Source organism: Amblyomma mixtum, chromosome 1, assembly GCF_055824585.1.
Source record: "Amblyomma mixtum isolate Tamu chromosome 1, ASM5582458v1, whole genome shotgun sequence".
Taxonomy (NCBI): Eukaryota; Metazoa; Arthropoda; class Arachnida; order Ixodida; family Ixodidae; genus Amblyomma; species Amblyomma mixtum.
The window spans coordinates 239,577,011-239,600,532 of NC_143012.1; positions in this window are offsets into that span (position 1 = coordinate 239,577,011).

The following is a 23,522-nucleotide window of genomic DNA, read 5'->3' on the forward strand; positions in this document are numbered from 1 at the left end:
AATCGAGGACGAGGAATACGGCCCGCACTCTATGGGTACACGAGGCACACCACAGGGGGCGGTGTTATCACCGCTCCTTTTCAACATCGCCATGATGCATCTTCCCGGCCGACTGGCTCAGGTGGAGGCCATAAAGCACGCGCTCTACGCAGACGACATTACAATCTGGACCACCGAAGGGAGCCTTGGGGAGATGGAGGACCGCCTTCAGCTGGCGGCCTCCATAGTCGATGCATATGCTGCCGACTGTGGTCTCCAATGTGCTCCCGCCAAAGCAGAGCTTCTACACGTCAGGACAAACCACAAGGACAACACGTCTCTACACATATCTCTGTCGGGCGGTCCCATCAGAGAAGTGGCAGAGCTCCGGATCCTGGGTCTGTTCATCAATAACAAACTTAGGCCGGACTCTACTGCGCATAGGTGAACAGGTAGGGCGCATGATCCACCGTGTTTCCAACAAGCGGGGTGGTCTGCGAGGCAGGGACGCGCTACGGCTCGCCCATGCCTTCGTGACCAGCCGGATCCTCTACGCCGTGCCGTACCTACGCACCACCAAACAGCAAGACGAGCGCATTGACGCCATCATCAGGAAGGAAACAAAGCGAGCACTGGACCTCCCGGTGGCTACCTCCAACGCCAAACTGAAGGCGTTGGGAGTGGTAAACTCCTATCCGGAGTTGCGGGAGGCCCACCTCGCGTACCAATATACGCGGCTATCGCAGACGGTTCCTGGGCGCCGCCTGTTAAACCGCTTACACATCCAACACACATGCATACCAGAGGGAACGGAGAACATCCCGGTGCTGTGGCGCCACATGCTCTGGGTCGCTCCGCTCCCGCGTAACATGGACCTGGCTTCACATGAAGGCAGACAACAAGCGCGGGTTCGCACGCTTGAGAGGCAATATGGATCTAAAGAGGCCGTCTACTACGTGGACATAACTGGGCCGTCGCCCGGGGAATTCTACACGGCTGCAGTAGTCCACCGGGGAATGTGTGTCGATGGGCTATCTTTTCATGCTCCAAATTCAACGATATCTTTTAATACCCCAAATTCAACACGAGCGGAGGAAGTCGCAATAGCTCTCGCTGCCGCCGATCCAAAATCGAGAACGGTTATCACAGACTCTCGCCGAGCCTGTGAACATTATCTTGCAGGGGAAATATCACCTCTTGCCTCCCAAATTCTAAGACGCGCTCCCGCCGATCCAACTCGCACAACAGTGATCTAGGCTCCTGGCCACCAGGGTCTACGAGGAAATGAGGCCGCTGATGCGGCCGCCCGAGCGCTCACACACCGGGCTCCTCATCCTAGCTCTTCTGGCTAAGAAGCTCAAAAACCACTTCTGCGGTTCCGCGAAATCCTAATTGCGACAGCCACCGCCTCTACCCGGCACCTGCCAAGGGGCTGAGTTAGGTGGATGAGCGAACTCTGCGGCGCCTGCAGACAGGAACTCTTCTCTGTCCAGCCATAGCAAAACACTTCGACCCGAACACAGATGGGCGCTACCCGCACTGTGGAGAGATCTGTTTTTCACCACCACCACCATGAGCAGCGCCGCAGAGCCCGTGCGAAGGCACTCCATCGAGCGTACGGCTCCGAGCCGGACGCCGTATGGGTGGACGCTGCCTGCATGGGTAATGAAGCGACAGCAGCTGTGGTGGACTCCTCTTCATCCACCCTCCTCACACTACCTCTCCCTCCAGACGCGTCCCCAGAGGCTGCAGAGGAAGCCGCCATTGCACTTGCTATCACTTGCACGGAAGCCCGGTATATTTTAAATGACTCTAAAACTGCGATTCTAAATTTTGCTCGAGGCCGAGTTCATGTCCCTGCTTTTGACATACTGGGCTCGCCAGATGCACCCCCGCCCCGTCATGTGGAGCTGATATGGGTGCCTGCGCACTCCTGAAATCCCGGAAACGAGGCAGCCAACCTTTTAGCCTGAGGTTCTTTTAATAGGGCTCAGGTGGCCTCGAATCGGGGATTCACGAAGGAGAGCATGCACTCATTCAGTGAGCTCACCCAGGCATACACAGCCTCACGCCAGCTCTACCTCCCGCCCCACCTCGCCCTAGATAACAAACACACAACACTCTGGCGCAGACTACAGACACAGACACTCCCCTCACCCCTTTACCTAGCCCACTATCATCTCTCATTCCCCACTCCGGCATGCGCTCTATGCCCAGAACCCTTCGCCTCTTCTTTCCACATCATTTCCCTCTGCCCGGCGGACCCTCTTCCGCGGGACCTAGAGAACCTCAAGGCCTGGGACTACTGGGAGACCCTGCTGCGCTCGGAGGACCCGGCCGTGCAGACCATCGCCACCGGCCGTGCTGCCAGTGTTATGGACCTTAGGAACATAAACACTTGAGTGCAGAGGGGTCGTGCGGGGACCCTGGGAGGTGCCCCGAATTCCTGTTGAAATAAAGTGTTTTTTTCTCCCTCTCTCTCTCTCTCTCGGCACTACAGCGATAGGCCGCAGCATTTATTGGGTGAGCAAACTCTTCGATAAACCTTTAAGTGCCACCTGCCAGGGTGGCAGGGTGGGCGCACCAAGTATCCAGTGTTCGGAACGGACTTAGCGTTACAGACGCGGAGCCACGTATAGTTGACAGATACGCCATAACTTTCGCTAGCTATCCAGGTTCAAGAGTATTTTAAACGCACCCATTTTATTTTGATGTTGTTAACATTGGTTCTAAAGCAATTAAGACTGCTCAACTACTTTTACCGCATAAAGCCTTCTGATAAAGGCTAGTCAAATATGAACTTTACCGGCAAGTCCGAGTCACGTATCACCTTCTGCATCGCGTAGAGCTATTCCCCATTCGTCTCCAGTAATATCAGGTGAATCTTCACTCCGTATTTGCTTTAACTATTATTTGGCAAACCGACTGGGCAGAATGTACCGCGTAAATATTATTTTGCAGACCACTTTTCTTTCTGAAGCATCGACAATATTAGGCTTCATTCCAGAAAGCCCTTTCCAGAAAGCTGCTGCGGTCATTACTAATTCACTTCCTGCAGTAGTTTTCGTGTCTGTACTGGTTCATCAATTCGAGCTTGCCTTCTAGCACTATCAGTGCCCGCTGCTATGAGCTGCAGCATCCCGGCTCAAGTTCCCAAACACGAAACATATACATGCGTCATCGCATTGGGTCTTCCGCTTCTCCTTTGTTCGATCCCCAATCCGGTAACCCGTCCAAGCATTATCGTAGTATCGAGCCCTGATTGCAAGTAGGTGAACTGAAATTGGATTTTGTTCCTCTTCGGTTTTCAGCACGCAGTCATGACGCCGGGCTTCTCCCTCTCGAGCGGCTTCTGCTTTGTTTTCCGGTCAGGTTGTTGTGTTCCGAGGTTGCCGAGGCAACCTCGGCATACCATCAACGTGTGATTCCATAACAAGAGCACAACCACATGCTGTCTCCCCGTTTCCCTCAACCCGTTTTCAGTTGTGAGGAGCAGTCTAGCATACTCATTGCTATAGGTTGCATCATGCTCAGGAAGCATATGGCTGAGCCATGCTTACGTCATTGTCCTAATTGATCAAGCGTAAAGATCCACTGGCAGGGAAAAAACGGCCCTTACTCTGCTTCCTGGAAAGAATCAAATGCTGTTTGCTTTTGTGGATTAAGATAATTTAGTCTTGATCGCGTTTTAGCTCGTATAAACTTTAGGCTGCACAAAGTAAGAGAAAAATGCACACATACGACAAACGCCGACCTTAAAATGGCGTGATGTTTTATAGCATCGTACCACAAATATATGTGCGCAGGCGGAATCACTGATCCCTACAGAATGCGAGCTTGGCCGAGAATTCGAAACGACAAAGCATGCAAGCTTCTAACCCCGTAGACAGGCTTAAACTTTTCGGGCAATCAAAGTTAAGCATCAAGCGCGAAGTAACCGAAGTAAGGAAGTGTGATATGGGGAAAATTGAGCACGTCCTAAAAATCAGAGGTAGGCTGAATGCCGTCAAGAGGAAGCTAATCATGGGCAAAAATAAGGTGTATGCGGAAAGAGAAAATGACGGCAGTACCATTAGCAACACGCATAAGGTAGCTGAAATAGCTGAAGAATTCTACGTGCATCTATACTGCAGCCATAGTAAATAGAGAGCTAGTGCACAGCAATGGGACATCCCGGCAGTAGCAAAAAAAGTAAAGAGAGCCTTAGGAGTAACGCACAAAGGGAAAGCAGTTGTTGAGGATCAGATAACAGCAGATCTGATAAAGAATGCTGAGGAGAGAAACTAGGTACCCTATATACGCACTGCCTTAGAGCGGAGCAAAATCTTGGAAGAACGATAACATTATTTTAATCCATAAGAATGGTGACGTCAAGGACTTCAAAAATGAGAGACCGATAAGCTTGATGCCCGTTCTCTACAAAGTATTTACAAAGATAATCGCTAATATGATCGAGAAAACCATAGACTTCAACCATCCCTATGATGAGGCAGGCTTTCGTAAAATTTACTGAACATTAGACCATAATCACACTACCGTTCAACTGGAGAAATATGCGCAGAATATAACCGACCTCAATTTATAGCCTTCATAAATGACGAAAAAGCATATGTCTAAGTCGAAACATTAACAGTCATGCATGCATTAGGAAACCAGATTGGAGAACAGCCTTATATAGAACTAGTGGAGGTTTTCTATTGGTATAACTGCTGCACAACCAGCATACGAGGGGGTACCCAAAAGAAACCGGACTAATTTTTTGAATCGGCACAGCTTCTGTGGTACCGCGTTTTGCCGCTAGGAGCGCATAGAACGAACATATCAGAGTCAGTAAGCCGAGTGCCGTCGCTGAAGGAGGTCAGACTAGTTTAGGCAGAGTTTTAGAGTGACGACTGTTTTGTGTGAGTGTCGTTTTTGCAATGGCTGATGTTCGTGAACAGCACAACCGCACAGAAAGGGGTCAGTGAACCCAGCGGGAGAACGGAGGCGCCGAATGGCGGGGGATTACAGGAGACGTCAAACTCCCCTCATGGACTCAGTCGTTAGGCGGCATCCTGTGTGCACGTGTGTACGGCGAGGCTGACCCGCGTCACAGTGCGTGGCTCTTTGTACCATGTATGCAGCGGCATGCTTTGACCTATTGTCACGCTAGCTGCAGGCATGAGTAGCGACGACGAGAAACAGATGAGTTGAAATGGCGTTCCTCGAACTTGGCGGCAACCGGACGTTGGGAAAGCGAGTGTTCGCGAAGCTCGCAGCGGGAAAGCATAATTATCCGAAATCGTGATGGTGGAAAGTGCATATGTGTACAGTGTCGCGATGAGTTACCTTCTTTCCCCAATCATTCATTGGTTGTGTTATTCTTTCCCCAATTGCTGATTGGTGGTATTTTCCTTTCCCCAATAAGTTATTGGGTGGATGTTTGTATAGTACTTGATTGGTTATTCTCCCACCGAGGGCGGGGACATAGGATTTAAAACCCGCTGCTTCGGCAGGACCAAGGGCTGGTTTCGTCACCTAGAACTGCGAGCCAGTCAATTGTAAATATGTTTTCTCCTTGCTTGTATCTTCCTTTGTCCTTTTAATTGTTATAAAAGTTTAACCTCTCCAGAAGTGTCCTCTTGCAATGTGATTGAGCAAAACGAATCTGCAAGACGTCAAGAATCCTTCAATCATCATCTTTAACCCAATTTCCCTCTGCGAGATCAAGAGGGAAACCAACTGCTAGCATTAATGAGGACACGTCATCTTGGCCACAACAAAGTGTTTCATTGCCAGTCCTGTCCCGTTCCCACCTTTGCTTTTGTTTGCAAAACAGCGGATTGTTTGGGAGCAAATGAAGGCAGCCTCTCAGACTGCGTGTCGACGGCGAAAGAAAGTCAGATAGGGATGCACATAAAGGCTGTCTTCGTCGAACTTTATTTATTCGCCAAAACTGTGAGTAGAAGGATACGACAGCTCGATATTTAAATTACACTTAGCAACATATATGAGATGCAATTTTGGGATAAAGTTAAGCACGCAGAGCGTCCGTTTTGAGACTACCGCCAAAGGCCCGTGGCACTCTACAGAATTCCCGTAGCTACAAACTCCGAACATCGATCATCAAAATATTTTTGCATCAAGGCAGGCAAGTTAAGGGGTGTTCTGTGATCATTGAATAAAAGCAAAAGAGCTACTACTGGGGCTAGTTGGAAATACTTCCTCAGGGGAATTGACGAGCGCTAGCAAAATACGGAGAGGGACGAACACAGAGGACAAAGCGCTTCTTACAACTGTTTATTGTCTGAAGAACCATGAGCATATGCAAATATCAACGTCATATCAAGCGCAGAACAGAGAAGAGCAACTGTTTATTGTCTGAAGAACCATGAGCATATGCACATATCAACGTCATATCAAGCGCAGAACAGAGAAGAGCATATGCTGCTAACAAGAGAGATAGGAAGGAAGAAAAATAAAAAAATAAAAAACGATCAACAAGTGCGCTTACGACAGCCTAAGATAACGGTTCTTTAGGTAGTCTAGAAGAGAACGCGACATTATTGAAGCTTTAGCTATGCATGTTGCTCCAGGTAACCAATGCGTCAGCTGGCCTTCGGTCATGTTAGGAAGAACGGAGTTAGACTAAGCGCACCTGTTGGTCGTTTTCGATTTATTCGTTCTTTTTTCCTCCCTTCTTATTCCTCTTGTTAGCGCCATGTGCTCTTACCTGTCCTGCGGATAATATGACGTTGATATGAGTATATAGTCATATTACTTGAGGCAATAAACAGTTGTTAGAAGTGCTTCGTCCTGCATGTTCGTAACTCTCCGTATTTTGCTAGCGCACACCAATACCCTCAAGGTTGAACTAAAAGGAATGCAGATCATATGCTTCACTTTCGCAGAAGGTTTGCCAATCCATATTGCAGGCTTGAGGTCAACACTAGGGACGTTATTACTCACACTCTGCTTTTAATAAACAGTTCAAATCTTGCAAAGTAAAGTGTCTTTTATGTACGTTTCACGGTGCACAATCTCTAAAGCTAACTTGGTTCATTTCCACAAGACGCAGAAAAATCTTACGTTCACTTATGCAAGCAGCGATCAGGTGTCCTGTTTGTTAAGTGATGCCACCTTGTTGTTGTTGTTCTTTATTCACCTTGTTAGCGATCGGGTGCGTGCTGATCGTTTGCATCTTTCCCTTTCGTACCACTAATTTCTAATCGGAGCTGCTATGTGAAAATCTGCGATGTGTTCAAAGTTCTTTTTTTTCGGGCACAAGTGTTTACCTTTCTGTCGCTTCTTCCGCTTCGTCTATTGCATGGACTAAAATACGCTCAGGGAAAGAGAATGGACGAGGTTAGGACATATTGAAGAGTAGACAATACGATAGGTCTAGTGATGAACAGGACAGCTCCGCGATTAGTGGGCAGAGAACAAGGTATATGTTTCCTCAGCAGACACTCTTGACAGGTCTAGCTAGGCGATAAAAAAAGTTTTCATTTTCCTGTCTTGCTGTCTGCACTGACCCCTGCTTTATATATTCCCTGTACATGCCTCTTTATATTTTCTGTGCCCCTTCGTAGCGTTCGCTTTCTATGGGGCGAAATTACTGCGTCCAGGCGGCTGTCCAACTCGACGTATTTCTGCTTTCAGTTGCGTTTGCTCTCTCGATAACGATTGCTCTCTGCCTTCTGAGAATTTTGATGGTTCATTTTTTCTTCTCTCTTCTTTTACCATTTATTTAACGTAGCCGTCCATGGCACTGCTGAAGCCTCCACCAGTGGGAAAAGGTTGTCGATTGACCAAACGTTTGGGTGTTTCTCGCCCGTGGTGTCAAGAAAGTGATATCGGTGTTTCGAAATAACCTTGGATGCTGCTGGCATGGCTTCTGCAGCGACTGCAAACAGATGAAGTGAAGAGCAAAACTGACGGGGCGTTCAGACAGTTTGAGGCGGGGAACTTGTGTAAGTGTTGCTGTTTTTTTTGTCATGTTGCTTTTACGATTAAACTTTTTCCAAATGATGCTTCTACGCCTGGAGCTTTTCTAATTTTGCCGCATCTAAGAGCATGACCTTCGAATAAATTCGCTTCGCCTGTGTTTTTCTGGTTCACACTTGCGGCACGTTGCTTCCTATGGCTGACTTATGTGCATGGTGCCGGTACGATGAGACGTCTGATGTGCTAAATCTAAGAAAGCTGTGCGCTTATCTGACGATGCTTTCGATGACCTATTCTTCTTTTGAGAATTAACCGTGCACCTATGCCTAGACTCGCACCAGTTCATTTCATCTCACCTTGGTTTATGCATAGTGCTGTTGACTACATGATTGATATGTGACTTAATTTATGAAGGTGGTGGTATATTGGGTTGGCAGCCCCTAGATAGGGTGATGCGGTGAAAACGTGTCTTGAGGGTGGTGCTTCTAGTGAGCAACTTGTTGTCTTACTGTGTCCTTGAATTCAATTCCACCGTCGCTTTTTTGTTCTGCTGCTGCGTGGCGTTCAGTGGGGTTGGAGGTGTTGTGGAGGACGGTGGTCGGTGGGTTTGTGTTGGCTGCGCTTCTGGCGGCTACAGTTGGATTGGTTCCTGTGTGATGGAGTACACGTCTGGAGGATAAAAAGTGGGTGGGAGGGGGTTGAATCAAGGATTGGTGCGTGAGTAGATGGTATCGATAGTGTAGGTGATGGTGCTTCTGCCGGCCACCCTCCGATAGCAGCACCACCCCCCGCGGGAGGGGGGGGGGGGAGAGGTCGCCATAGCATTGTGTAATTTAAAAGTTATGTGCCACATTCGTCTATTATGTCCGTTTTATTGTCACTTATCGCTAAACATGTACGGTTCCCTGTATGTGGAGCATCATGTTGCCGTCGTTGATAGTCGATGCCTTATGTCCGCTGCTTGCATGCTGATGAGTAAGAACTGTATTCCGCATGGACTGGATGGTCAGGTGACCTGTGCGATAAGCGCTCTCGGCCATTTTCGTTACCCATAATTTTGCAATAAACGCGAGCATCCCTGCTGGAACGTTCTTAAGGAGCCGGCTATATGAAATTTAGTAACACGGAGCCCGTATTGATGTGGGCTATATCCGAAAATCCGCACATACTGCATATGTTTCTTGATGCCTTTCGTCTCCTTACTGTACATTTTATACATGATTGCCATATTTTGTGCCGGACATCATAGGCAGTTCTTACATGTTGTGGATTTATCGTATGTTGTCCATAGAACCCCAATAAACTCCGTAATGCTCCACGTGTTGCATACTGAAAAGAGATAAATATGGGAATCTTTGCGTCTAACATTTCTGCACAGATATATCATAAACGGGACATGTAGGTTGAGGCACAGCTACTATAGAGAAGCATCTATAATCACGTATCTTGAAAAAAAAAAAACAGCGCAAAAAGAAGACAGACGCAAAAGGAACAGACACCACGGGTGCTGACTCGCAACTTAACATTTTTGCGTTGTTTTTTTTTGAAGATGCTGCAGCAACCAGCACAAATGTCGGTATTACGTCAGTAATCAAGCATTTCAGGTGGGCTTTATGTGTTTGCCATAAATGCAGTGTGTGTGTTTTTAAACCGCGCTAGAAATTGATTCCAGGTGTCGGGAAGTTCGCTTTGGTCGAGCTGTAGCACATGCCGGAAAATTGGGCTTTTCTGGAATTGAATATCATTCCAGCATAATATTTAGGTCTCCTAGTTTATTCATAGAGGCACTACTCATAAAAAAGACATCGCGATTCACATCGCGAAGCCGGATTGGATTCCGGCTTCGCGAGAACAAAACAAAAAAGAAAGAAACTACAAGGTACGTTGGACAACGATCTTGAAGTTAGTAGTGCTACAAATGGAGACTGTGGAGGCGGGAAGGCGGTTGCATTGAGTAGCGGTTCTTGGTACAAAGGAAGAATGGCACTAATTATTGCGACAAGACGGCACTTCTACTTTGTTTGGATGGTCGACACGAAATGGGATGCAACTGGGTGTAGTGAAGAGATTTTATTTCAGGAAGGCATTAAGATAGTATAATTTATGAAAAAGACAGAGGCGAGAGTACTTACGACACAGTGAAAGGTCCGGCAGATCGTGTTTTTTTTATGTACGTGGCGCTAGAGTGACGTGAATAAGTTAGAATAAAATGGACGGCGCGGTTCTGACCTCGTTCAAGGTTAATGATGAGATTGGAATGATCAGGGTCCCATATGCCACAAGCATACTCTAACTCTGGACGGACAAGCGTTTTGCATAGGCCGGTTCTGTATAATGTCGCTGGTACAGTCGAATCAACATATAATTAATTCTGCTAATGAACGCATTTTTTGTTCTCAATATCTGCCTCATTGAAAGCCATACTGTTTTTCGCTGTATAACGAAGTTGAAATTATACGTTATTTACAAGTAAATTTACACGTTGGAGGTTTTTTACCCTCTTCGCTCTCTTTTGAACGACTTCATCATTGCCCGGTGTCGATTGGCAAGTGCCTGATTGTTCGCGTGTTTGTATCATTCTGCGCGCGTTTAAAAATTGTTCGCATCATCCCGAACCTTAACATATTGTGTGTAACCCACTATTGCCGGAGATTTTAAAAATTTGGTACCATCGTAATATTCGGATCCACTGTGCTGTATCTTGAGTTTGTATTCTATTTACAAGGTGCCATCTACAAGGAGTTTAAGAGCCTGGAACGTTGTTTCGACTGCTGAATCATAAGAATCTCGACTTAGTGACGTAATGAAATCCGCGATTTTACATTTTTTTTAGGTGGCAAGTTTGACTTCGTTATATCGAGGTTAGACTCTAGTCTAGCCGCGTCATTGATAAAAAATTAAAATTTCCCTTCCATCGAGTTTCTTCGTCTGCAAAACCTTAACGACCAATCCATTTTTTTATATATGTGCAGAGAAGTTATCCCTGCCTCACTGAGTTAAAAATGAGGTTGCAGTTACGCGAACAGAAAAGTTATCCTGATAACACCTATTCGAGAGTTTTCTCGGGTTTATTTCCTATAAAAATCAACGCGTTCTCAGTGGTTTCGTTGGTAGCCATAAAAAATCTATCATATGCACATTACGAGGCAAAGGTCTTGGTTCAACCCTGTTCAATCTTCATCCTCAGCATTCGCTGTCGCAAAGCAAGACCGTTGGTTCTAGGGAGCGTTATTCATATATGCTCCTATTTCGTTTCAGAAATGTTACAGTTTTCATCCGTTCCTGTCCTTCACCGTATTTTTTCAGCGTCACCACTACAAGCGCACAAAGCACCGCATACAAAGCAGCATTTCCGCAAGCTCAAAGCTCAGAGAAGCCACGAAGCAATCTGCACTTGGAACGAGATTCAGCTTCGTTTCCATGATCGCAGGATTTGCTGCCTCCTTGCAAGCTATCCAAGACCGCGCTTCCCGAAGTGGTCCCTCCCTGTGGGGGAAACGTTCGCACGAAGACAGCTTGCAAGTACAGGTGCCTGCAGGTACTGGTGCCACCTCGCCGAAATTGAGCCGCTTTTTCGAAGGAGCGCGCATTTCGAGAGCAATGTTCTCGGCTTGTCTCGTGGTTTCATTGCACCGTGGTTTTGTGTTCCACGCAATCAAAAGCCCCATTGTGACTCCGCTCTGAGAATATCGTGATTACTCGAGTGTCATTCGCACCCAATTTTTATTTTTCCTAAAAACGAATGCGTAAAATTGGTACAGGATCTTCACCCGATGCCCATAGCAGCTTCTGTAAGATTCCTTGTCAGCCTCTAAAGGCTGTTTGTTACTGCTTATGCAGCATAGCATGTTGTCATCCGCGTCATTTTAGAGTCAAGCCTTCTTAGACGCCCCAGCCATTTTCGCTTCTGATCAGCAGCAAACATGTCCAATATTCTGGGGCGAATGACTTCAAAGAAGGAGCATTAAAAGCCCACGCCGACAGCCTCCTACAAAATGCCAAACGCGAGCTGAAGAAAAGTTCGTACTTCAAGTTTGTGAAAGCAGTACCATTGCAAATGCGAAATGTTAGTGGCGCGATTCCTGTTTTGTATCCGCTTGCAATGCGCATATCTTTCGAGGACTCATTGTTTTTGAAAAACGTGCCCATCGCCGTCGGATAAATGCGGTATTTTTTATTCGATGTATTAACCGAAACGCTTTTCTCCCCTCTTGAATGTCTACCTGGTGTCCAACATTTGCCCAATCCAAGTGTCCCAGTGAATTGGTAAGCAGTACCAATCCTACAAGTGCAGCAGATATGTAAAGAACCAGGTTGATTTGTTTATTATGCCACCTATTCTCATTGGAACCGCGTCTAGAATTTAACAAGATATGTGCATGTCGCTACCAGTGCAGAAAAGCTTTCTAGCATTTAAATCTTATAGGCAGGAGTTTATGGCAGGACACGGAAATTTCTCTGAACTGTTTTTTCCCTTCGTTCTTGCAATGGCGGAAGTAATGAAAATGTAAAATAAAACAACAATAAGAGCCTCCGTAATTCGAGGTGATTTGCAATAGAAAAGAGCCTTTAGGGTAATTTAATATCCTACGGAGCTACGAAATTTTGTCGTATGTTACACAAGCTTTTTTTTTACTGATAATAAATGAAAAGCCACCAATTCCGTTATAACTGAGTGCACAATATTGAGAAATTGAACTAATTTCTTCTTACGCGCCGACAAACGAACCCACGTGCTAGAATTGGGATACTGCTAGAATCAGCTAGATATTGTAGTCCCTACTTTAAATTTAGCCTCGAAATATCCTTATGAAAAAACAGAAGAGATATTATAATATAGGAGCACATATTATAGGAACACATATTATAGAAGCACAAAAGAGATGTGCAGCGCTCGATGGCGGGCTATAAAGGAAAACCGCTGTAACAAAGGGCGAGGGAAAGCTGGACGAAAACCCACTGCTTAAAACTGAACCTTATGACTGCAGCGAAATTGTAAGCATTCCAGTTGTCCCGGACGGCAACCGTGCTGATAGAGCTACAAAATAAAAGTACTGGTGACCCAGATTACTTTTTTCTCTGAAATTGTAGTCACCTTTCAAAGCTAGCTGCTTAAGCCAGCCTCTACGCCAGAATATTTGAAGCACACGCCCCTGGCGATTCGAAAGGGCAGGTATTTTGCTTTCCTTCGGCCGTTATTTACATTTTTCTCTTTTTTTAACGCAGGGATTTTTCGGTACGAAAACAGCAGATGAAAACACTGAAAACAAAAGCTTGAGGCTGTCTCGATACCACAGTGTGTCGCTGGCTGGTATGGAGCATTGAAGCGAGCCGGAAACCTCGCATGCACTGAAAAGTCCAAAGAGGAGCTCTACTTATGGAAGCCAGGAAATATTAGACTTTAGTACTTAAGAAGGAAGACACTTGGCAACATTGAGAAGAGGCAACATGAGGAAGTCGAGAACCGCCGACTGGGCTCACATCGCGTCTGTCAACATGTGTCCCGTTTCATTTCTCCGAAAACCGATAAGCCCACGAGGTAGAGCGGATTCCACATGTAATATTGTTTTTCGCGTACCTTGTATGCGCTGTATTCTCAGGTTTCCGGCCATTGAAATAAATATTTAAAGGATTTTGCTTTTGTCACGGCCAGGTTTCCTACTGACTATGGCTTACACCATTCTCTGTTTTGGTAGTAGAATGAAAGGGCGTAAAGGTTTGCAAATCGATAAGAGAAAAAACACAAACTGTTAAGGCTATCTTCTTGTTGCCGTGGCGAAACTGCAGCATACAAATTCATTCAAACACTAGATCATTATTTTTGTTTCCATTACATAAGCATGAGTTTTTATGGCAATTAAAAGCGTAGGGTCGGAGCAGAAGAAACACAGAAATGAATATGATCAATGAATCGGTGTGACAAAATAATGGAGGTACTGAGGATGTCAATTTTTTACGAAGATATTGGACGATAACCTTCGAGTATTTCCAACCGATCTGCTTCTGTGCTTTGTGGGATTAGTATGGTATGACAAGCGTAAAACGTGGGAGGCAAAACGCCCATGTCATAAGCTGCACTGAAAACTTTATAGAAAGCTTTACAGAACTCACTAATTAGCAGTCCGGGCTTGGGGACTTCTGTCCCAGTAGAGAAGAACTGGCCGGTTGGACTTCGTCTAAAGTAATAGATCCCTCAATGACTTCACTCTGCTCTTCTTCAAGAGGAGGAAATGCTTTCTTTTTTAAGTGACTCATATTGGACCCACTGATGGGGTTACTATAACCACCACGCATATAATAGTTAAAGAAAGCCCCAAGAATACCTGGCGTGCCAGTTACGTACAGCCTCCGCAAAGAACCTCTAAAACCTCCTTAGAAAGAGCAGCCCACCTTTCACCATTAAACGCGTGGCGAGAAGGTTGTTCATTAACGAACCTCCGTGTTCGCGACCCAATCAGGGCACCCTGATATTTTTCTGCAGTAAAATGTAGTAACTGCACTTTATTATTGTTGATATCATCAAGATACGACCTCCAAGCAATTCTTTCCAAGGCTTGCAATTTGTTCGGGGTACGCTTCAATTCACGAAGGTGAAGGCGCTTCAAGAATGTGATCCGTGATGATGCTTCAATGGCGTTATTCTTAATTTCCTATTAAAAAAAATCTCACTTTTAAAGACTGAAAGATCTGCACGTGCCCAGGTATATTTGACGCAAGCAGCTACAGCGCGCTGAAAAATTTCATCTGAGAGGATGGAATTATTTACCTTCCATAGCTCCCACCGCGGTTGGAGAAAGGGCCAAGCGTACCTTCCTTTCAGCAGAGACCATGTAGTAGTCGCTGAAAAATATCGGCCTCGCCAAATTTCCGTGCACAGTAGGCAATGTGGCCGCAGAAACGTTAATCCTGTCAAGTCAAGCATTCGGAAAGGATTGAAAATGCGTGAAATTTATAATCTCGCTTTTTAGTCGCCCAATGTCAAGAAGGCTTTGCTCACAAACTAAGTCGGTTAGAACAGCAGAACCGGAGTCATAACGCCGGGGATTTAGCGATCAATTCTCCTGGTTACATACACAATTCAAATCTCTTAGCAGTAAAACTTTCCTATCCGCGCGCAGGAGGTTTGCCACTGACAACAAAGACTTTTTTATGTTGCTGCTTCACAGGCACATAAACACAAATAATCCACCACTGCTGGCCTGTAATGGCGACATCACACCATATGAGGTAACAAAGACTTTTTTATGTTGCTGCTTCACAGGCACATAAACACAAATAATCCACCACTGCTGGCCTGTAATGGCGACATCACACCATATGAGGTGCCCCTTATCATCAATGCAATACGACTGGTCAGCCATATTCATTGTATTGCACAAAAAAAGAGCATGAACCCTCCAGACAAGCTTTTCGAATGGGTGACAGTAATATTATATCGCGATACGGACATCTCAATAGCAGTTTCCGTATCCTCATCCGTAGCCAGGATAGTTTCCTGAATTGCAGCTACATTCACGGTACAGTTTCAAATAGATGCTTTAAGTGGTACTGCCGCCGTCGATTCCGCAAGCCTCTAACGTGAAGGGTAGCGACCTCAAAAGCTGTGACCCCCGCCATTTTTTGCATGTACATTGCTCAGCGCCATCCGCCGAGGCGGGGAGCGCCGCCGGCGAACTGGCGGTATTTTGGGCCGTCATTGCCCTCTTTTTACAAGCCAACCTTCCTTTGCCCTCCGTCCCTGATACCTTCCTCGGACCTTCGCTGACACCGAGCTGACACCGAGCTGACACCGAGCTGACACCGAGCTGACACCGAGCAAGAAAACGTCGGCTGTCACAGCACTCGAACACGCCTAGTGTTAAACTGCAACACATTCTGGCGCTGTGCATTCCACATCACCTTCATCATCTACTAAACTACTATCAAACTATTGTTCGCGCTTTGAGCTACGTCGCGGTAATGATAGAGAAGTGTGCGCTGGAGGTGTTGGTGTGGACAGCGTTGCGGCAGAAAATTGGAACTATAGCGATACGCGTTGGCGTTGACAACACTGCTGCAGAAGTGCGGCACTGTAGAATAGGCCGCCGGCGTACATTGGGCAAATCGCTACTGACGATGAAAAAGTTGATAGCGCATATAACTGGGCCCCTGAGTCAGTGGACACCTTAATCGCGTTTTTAGGTATGTGGCGGTGACGTCCACCAGTAAAAACGGCTTTCGCACAATATTTCGTTTGCAGCTATGCTAAACCACTAGCCATTTTTAGTTCTGCATAGCGGATACAGAGTGCAAGATGCAATGATGAGGTACAGAAATAGTGTGTGTCTTTCACTGCTTCTGTATATTATCGTTGCGTCCTTGCATACTCGCCATTCTAGTTAGCCGCCGCGGTGGCTCAGTGGTTATGGTGCTCGGCTGCTGACCCAAAAGACGCGGGTTCGATCCCGGCCGCGGCGGCTAGAATTTCTTTGGAGGAGAAATTCTAGAGGCCCGTGTACTGTGCGATGTCAGTGCACGTTAAAGAACCCCGGGTGGTGGAAATTTCCGGAGCCCTTCACTACGGCGTCTCTCATAGCCTCAGTCGCTTTGGGACGTTAAACCCCATAAACCAACCAACCAACCATTCTAGTTAGAACACGGCGTTCTTTTATTTGGTTAGTGAGCCATTTGCCTTTCTTCCGACGAATATGTTTTGGATCACCAGTGTTTTGTGTTATGCGTCATCTACCTAGCACCCACTTCCAGAAAGGTAAGTTAAGTGCACTCGCCTGGGAACGGGGTAATCTTGTCCTCACTACAAAATGTTGCCTCCCGCCTTAAAATGCGTTCGTTTCTTGCTCAGAAGTGCTTTAAATGAACCATCGCTAAATGTAGCCCTAAAGGTAGCAAACAGTAAGGATCGCGAGAAAAAGAAGCCCGTAGAAAACAGTTCCGTTGGAAGCTGGCACAGCGATTCGGTGCTTCTATTAAGAAAGCCTCGGTGACCGATAACTCACGTTTCAACTTTGTAACTAGAAGGTGCTTAGCGTTACTCGAATTTTCGTTTCGTTTTCTTTCTTTTTTTTTGCGTAACAAAGTTGTGAATGGTCCAAAAGGAACCCAAATGACCGATATTTCATAGTTAGAATGTTACTCCCTTGAATGGTTTGTTTCTACTTTCGCTGCTAAACCCGTGTATCACTGTGACAGGTAGCGCGGGCGTGCCTCCAGGGGGGCAGAGGACGTGTGTGGGCTGCGAAATGCCTGAGGGAAAAAGGAGCTGGCGGCAGGGTACTCACGAATCTCTCTTTATTGACCATAAACGAGACTAACGACTGCCGAGCCACCGGAGCAGCTAAAGAGGGCAACTACCTCAGCTGAGGCTTGACTCTGGGGTCCAATTGGATGTTGTAGGTTCCGTGGAGGTTTGTGACTTCGAAGTTTTGCGCACCCGAGTAAGCATAAAATGGACGCGATTAATATCGAGTGCTGCTGGAAGTGTAAACTGACTGTTTTGCTTAGCAGAAGCTCAATCTTCTATGTTCCTCTCTCAGAGCACTGCAGAAATGCGGGCTTGCCGTGTGCGGGTTGAAAGTTTATGAAGGTAAGACCGCAGTGACGACTCTACTTTGCTTTTGCCGATAATCATAGGCACTCACTTTCCCACAGCAAGTCCTGCACATGCAAAATAACATTCCCTCAGGCTCGTCTTTACGTTTTTAATGACGCTCAATAATTACGAAAAGTGAATATTATGCTTACATTTAGTCCCTTATAGAGTGTTTTGCCTGCACTGGTTTAACGTGAGCCATGCTGATCTGTTTACCCGCTTTGAAACGCTTTACTAGGAAGATCCCGCCAGCCATGTAGAGGCGCTTTTTGGTACCCTATTATACGTTATGGCGTCATATAATTTCGAACAAGCTCACACCCTGTCTTTCAGCTAAGATAGCCGCAGAAATATAGCGGCAGAGACTGTATAAATAACACACGTCTTTGGGAAAACGGGCACGCATTTATTTTATGAAAAGTGTCGATTTATTCCCGAAACGAGAGTCAATGAGATGTGTTGACCATGCCATATGATATTAAAACCAGTTACAGCCATCAGATCGCTTATGATTAGGGCCCGGAAATTTAGGCACTAAAGAACCCTGAAATAGGCAGGCATCTAGGCTCTAAAAAATGTTGAAATAGGCTTTATAAAGCAAAAATAGGCGCTTTGAATAATACTCTTTATTCATAAGCACAAGATTTGTAAGTCAAGCACGGAGCGTACACAGTCCTCAACTGGAGCAATAAAGCGCATTCTCAGGTTTTATAACTCGAAGCTGCTTCGGTTTTCGCGAAGCATAACTTGGTACTTTAAAAGGCTCTTTATGACATCACATGAACTTAGTGGCGCGAACCTAAAACATGAGAGTTGATAAAGGCTTAGTCCTTCAGGTGATGTGGCCGTATTGTCTCCGCATAGAAATTCTCTGATTTGGGAAATTGTTTATAGGCATCTATTTTTTCTACCATTTGTTGTATCTTCGTAGAAGCAGTATCGCCCTTTCCTTCCAGTCCCTGAAGTGCTGCTGGTACTTCTGCCACTACCTTCAACGATTCATCTATTGAGAGTCTAGCCTTTTCTAACTTTGTCATCCTTTCCGTCAATGTCGAGAAGTTTGCACTAATATATTTCAGGTCTCTTTCCACTTCGAGAGAAACACTACGTTAAAGTTACAATTCAAGAAAAAACGTTCGGCGGGACCCGCGCCTTTTGTGCGTGCATCGGCGAGCGCCTTTCACCATACATAGAGAGATGTATCAAAATTTAAAAGCGGCACCGAGGACCGAAGTGCCGGATTTAGGCATTTATAGGCAAAAAGTGCGGTTAAATCGGTAGTATTTCCTAAAAATTGGCAAAAAGGCAGGCAAGTACACAAATTCGCCGTTTAGGCATTAATAGGCATGTTTAGGCAAGTGCCTAAATTTCCGGGCCCTACTTATGATGTTCACTGCTCCATTTTCAGGCAGCCCCACTTACATACCAATGATCAGATAAGGGAATTGAAGAATGGGGTCCATTATGCCTACTTGACGGAAGCCAATACACACCGAAACCAAGGAGCACAGGAGCTGTTTTCCTGTTTCTTCTTTCTTGGTGTTCATCAAAGAGAGATCAATAACGCCAATATTTTTTAAGATAATTGATTACAAACTGGAAGAAAAAACAACCACATGACGCTGGTGGGATCCGAACGCACGACCTCCGAATTTCGCGTCTGGTGCTCAACAAACTGAGCTATGGCGACTACTCCTTGGTGTCGGTTACTATTGGCTTCCGTTATGTATGTCACAACGAACCCCTATTTTCTGTTCCCTTGTCTGCTCATAGCTAACGACGGCCTCTATTCTGACAGCCTTGATGCCGTAGGTAGCACAAGAGTTTTCTTGCACAGCTTCCGCCCTCACCTTTCGACCACGTTCCTACATGGCACTCGCGGTCATACAGGACGTACTACGTCCGCCGCTAGAGACGAGGGTGGCGCTGGTGAACACTCTCAATGTTCGGTTATATTACACATAAATACCCCCAAAGGAGAGGATTGGACAGCCGTCGCCGTAACCCGGAATTTTGCTATTATGACGCAATACTTTTCTTGGGTTAATTTGTATATGAAGTTCGCCGCGTGATGTCACAAAAAAAAAAACAACGCATATTTGACAGACAGGATTGGAGACGTGAATCACTTACTGAGCGCTGCGCGGCTAGGGGCATTTTTCTTCACGGAGAAGTTGCTTATTCCGTTTGCATCTGAAAAAAAAATCGTTAAATTTAGACACCAAACACTTAGCCATGGGATTACCATAAGGTTCAGTGGCAATGCCCACACATGGACTTGCAGCGGCAATAGATGACGGCTTCCTCTGACTCTCTCCATCGCGATGCTCCATGCCACTAAACTCATTAAGAAACGTTTTTCATCTGATGTGACTGATGAAATAGTTACAATGACAGTTTACCACCCGAAAAGCGCCAAGTTTACATGAAAGATTTGTTTTCCCAACCTTGCGCCGACAGACATACAATACGCATGTCTCTGATAGAGTATATAAGTCGTTAAGGAGCAGTCATGATGTTTTGTAGAAATAGCGTTCAGGTTCAGGTTGTTTTTAACTACGACCAAGACCAGCGTTAGAAATACTTTCTGCAGTTGCTCTGCCCTTGTGATACTTAGGTAAAAAACAGGTTATAGAAAAAATCGCTATCTTTCGTATCTACCGTTGCAGCTATTATTGCCTTGTTGCAAACAATATTGGGTACAACTGAAACATCCATCAGGATTAGTCCACACTTTAAAAATAGGTATTGCATTATAAGACGGTTATAGCGATAAATTGAAGCGATTACTATATCCTCCCATGGTGATGTAGCGAGAGGTTGGACCATACCACTATTTTTTTTTTATATTACGTCTACCTCACCGTCCAGACCCTCGTTGATGGTGACGCTTTTCTCTCGTAAAATACTGCGTGAATGAACAACGATGACAAAATTGTTATCGCTGGAGAGGTCCCTCATTTATGCATCGATTGAAAACTGGTTCGTTTAAATATGCCCGCCACAGGTGGAATAAAAATAAAATTCTGCTTTACATAACTAGAATTTCTTCTACAAGTTCTAATACAGGTGGAACAAATGAATTAAGGAATTCACTTTTCAACTAGTAGGCTATCTCAAAAGTATGTTCAAAGTTTTTCTGAATATATTTGATTCACATTGGTGTCTATCCGTATCGACAGCTGGTAAAGCAACTTTCCAGATCCGTCAGAAATATATCCATCAATCATCCCAAACGACAATGACCAATTCTTGTCGTCTGAAAGGCACTTTCAATCTCGAATCGATACGAAACTCTTAGAATCAACCTTCTTCCTCCCTGCTGTAATCATTTTCAGATATTCTGCGCCACTGCTTCCCATCTGGAGCTTCGAATCGTTCCTAAAGGAAGCTCTCGAAAATCACTCCGCATAGCGTTCCTGAAGAGAGCGAAAAACCTGATAGGAAACTCCGATTGTCGACTTCGTGATAACTCCGATTTTTCAGCCGTGTGTTTACTTAAAATGACGTTTCTAACAATACAAATGTCGTGTTGATGAAGGTAACAAAAATATTTCTTTCGAGAAGTTATCGTTCCTTCTTTCGCATTTCATCACATTGAGTTCGAGCTTTTACAAACCAGGAAAAAGGACCCGTAGACCGCACAAGCGTTCACTTTAAACCAATCCTTTATTGACATAGATTGATTATAGGAAGGGCACTCTGCGCACCAAGTGAACACGGTATACTTCGTTAAATGACGAATCTATTGCAAAAAGCGCAGAAGTCTTGTAGAACGCAAAATTTTATCCTTTTCTTCAACGTTCATCCGGTGCGGAGTAGAAAGATAAATTAATTTAGAGTGTTCAAACTGGACGATGTCAGATTGAAACACTACACAAGCACAAGAGGAAGGTAGGCGACTGCAGAGATGAGAATCTTGGTATTTTTATCAGTTAGCAAAAACAAAAAAAAAAAATCCTCGCAAAATATTGTGCGTGCAGTGTGCAAGATATCGTCAAATGACAGTCAGGAAGTGAAGGAAATTATGAAAGCTGATTTGATTTAAGAAGCGCACATTGGGGGTGAGCGCTCCTGTTGTCATTGATTCTCTCTGTCCTCGTTTGTGGGCCTTGTTATGTGGTCGAAAGAAATGCAACACCGGCTAGACTAACATCTCCGAAGTTTTTCTTTCTGCAGGTTGATAAAGGATATATTTTGTATCGCAGTGATGAAAACCTCAAAAGGTGGGTCGTTAAAGCAGCTTTACAGACGAAGGATACTAAATAAATATGGGTTGAGTGGTTTCTTCTTTCGACTTGAATTCACTGAGCTAAAGCAATACCCTTCGTTGTGAAGTTGAAGCAAAGGTGAACATTCATCTTGCAGACGTTCTTGAAAACATTGATGGATAAAAATTATATTACAACAGTTAATATTTTATCTTTGATATTGTAAGAGCCCTGTATTGTCATCATCTTACTGGAAAGCATAACACAACGGAAGATCACAAATTTGTTCGAGGGCAGGGGCCCCCTAAATAAGTTATGAAATGGTGAATTGCTCGTACCAGTCTTTTTTACGCCAGAAATAGCACTTGTAAAAGCTTATGGTACAATTATGGTACAATTTCCCTGCAGTCTGCGATTTCACTCTTACACAGTTCCGTAGAACAGAAATTCCACACCAACATATATTACAAGAATTTCTTACACTCGAGGAAAAGTACACTTTTACAGCTTCTTACACAAATGGTTCAAAAAGCGATATTTACGCTGGAAACGTGGTGGCACAAATAAATTGCAATGAAATAGTAAGGCTTCCACACTGTGCAACCATCTTCACTGCCTAATGTTACGCCATCTCTGTAGTCGTAGAAAAATAGTAGACTAGAATCTCTCAAACAACACTATTTACAGACTCACTAAGTGTACTTACAGCCCCTCATTCTAAAAATGCAATTACTCTGCTGCTCGGTGACATCATACACAACATAACAACAACTATAGCTCAACCTCAAAGCATAAAACTCTGCTGGGAACCAAGTCATGTCGGCATAAACAGTAATGAAAGAGCAGATTTGTGTACTGCCCAAGCTCGTGGCAAGCAAGTTAAAATGTAAATTTGCCGTATCGAGATTGCATAAACTTAGTGAATATTAAAGCAAGATGAAAATAGCAGTCCGCTTGGAACAGTGAAATAAATAATAAACTACACTTGGTAAAGCCAGTTTCAGGAGAATGGGAGTCGTGTACACAGGAATGTTCCAAGGGAGTCATTATCTGCTGTCTGCGTACAGGTCACACACACCTTACACGCAACTTTCTGCTGATGAAACAAGACAAACGAGTTTGTACATTTGGAGGTGAACTCAGACTTAACCACATTTATTTTCATGTTCCAAACTGGAGAAACGAAGGAAAAAGTGCTTTTCTCTTTTTTATAAGCAAACCATTCCTTTTCACCCAGCGCGGCTAATAGGCGATAATGCAATTGTGGTTATGTCTTGTGTTTTCAAGCTTTTAACCGAAGCAGGTTTTCTCTACAAGATATAAATCATGACCCAGGGCCACTTCCTCATTCGTGAGGAAAAAGGCTGAGGTTTTTATTTGGTTGGTCGCGATCCTCGACATCCTTGTCCAGCCAAGGATGGCGGCTGAGGCTGCCTGACCTTTCTTAAAAGCTTTTACCATTAGCTATTCCTAAATCTAGTTTTCTCCTTTATTACTAGGTAGTTAAACTTTCTAGGCCTTTTACAGCACTGATAACTTTCCACATTTTTATTAAATCCCGCAGAAAACATCTCCTATACCTTGTGCTTGGCGCATGATGGCCTTAGCTGCCTATGTGTCATTAAACCCAACACAACAGAACACACTTTATGATAGCGTTTGTTTTAGTCCTTTCTTTAAGGTCACCAGCTTGTAAACCCTCCGGATGCTTACCGCTTATCGATACTCCGCGTTTTTGAAAACTAGTACGTTTGCGCCTGAATAGAATATTTGAGGGCTATGTGTAAAGATATTATGCCGGAGATTTTGTCAGCGGC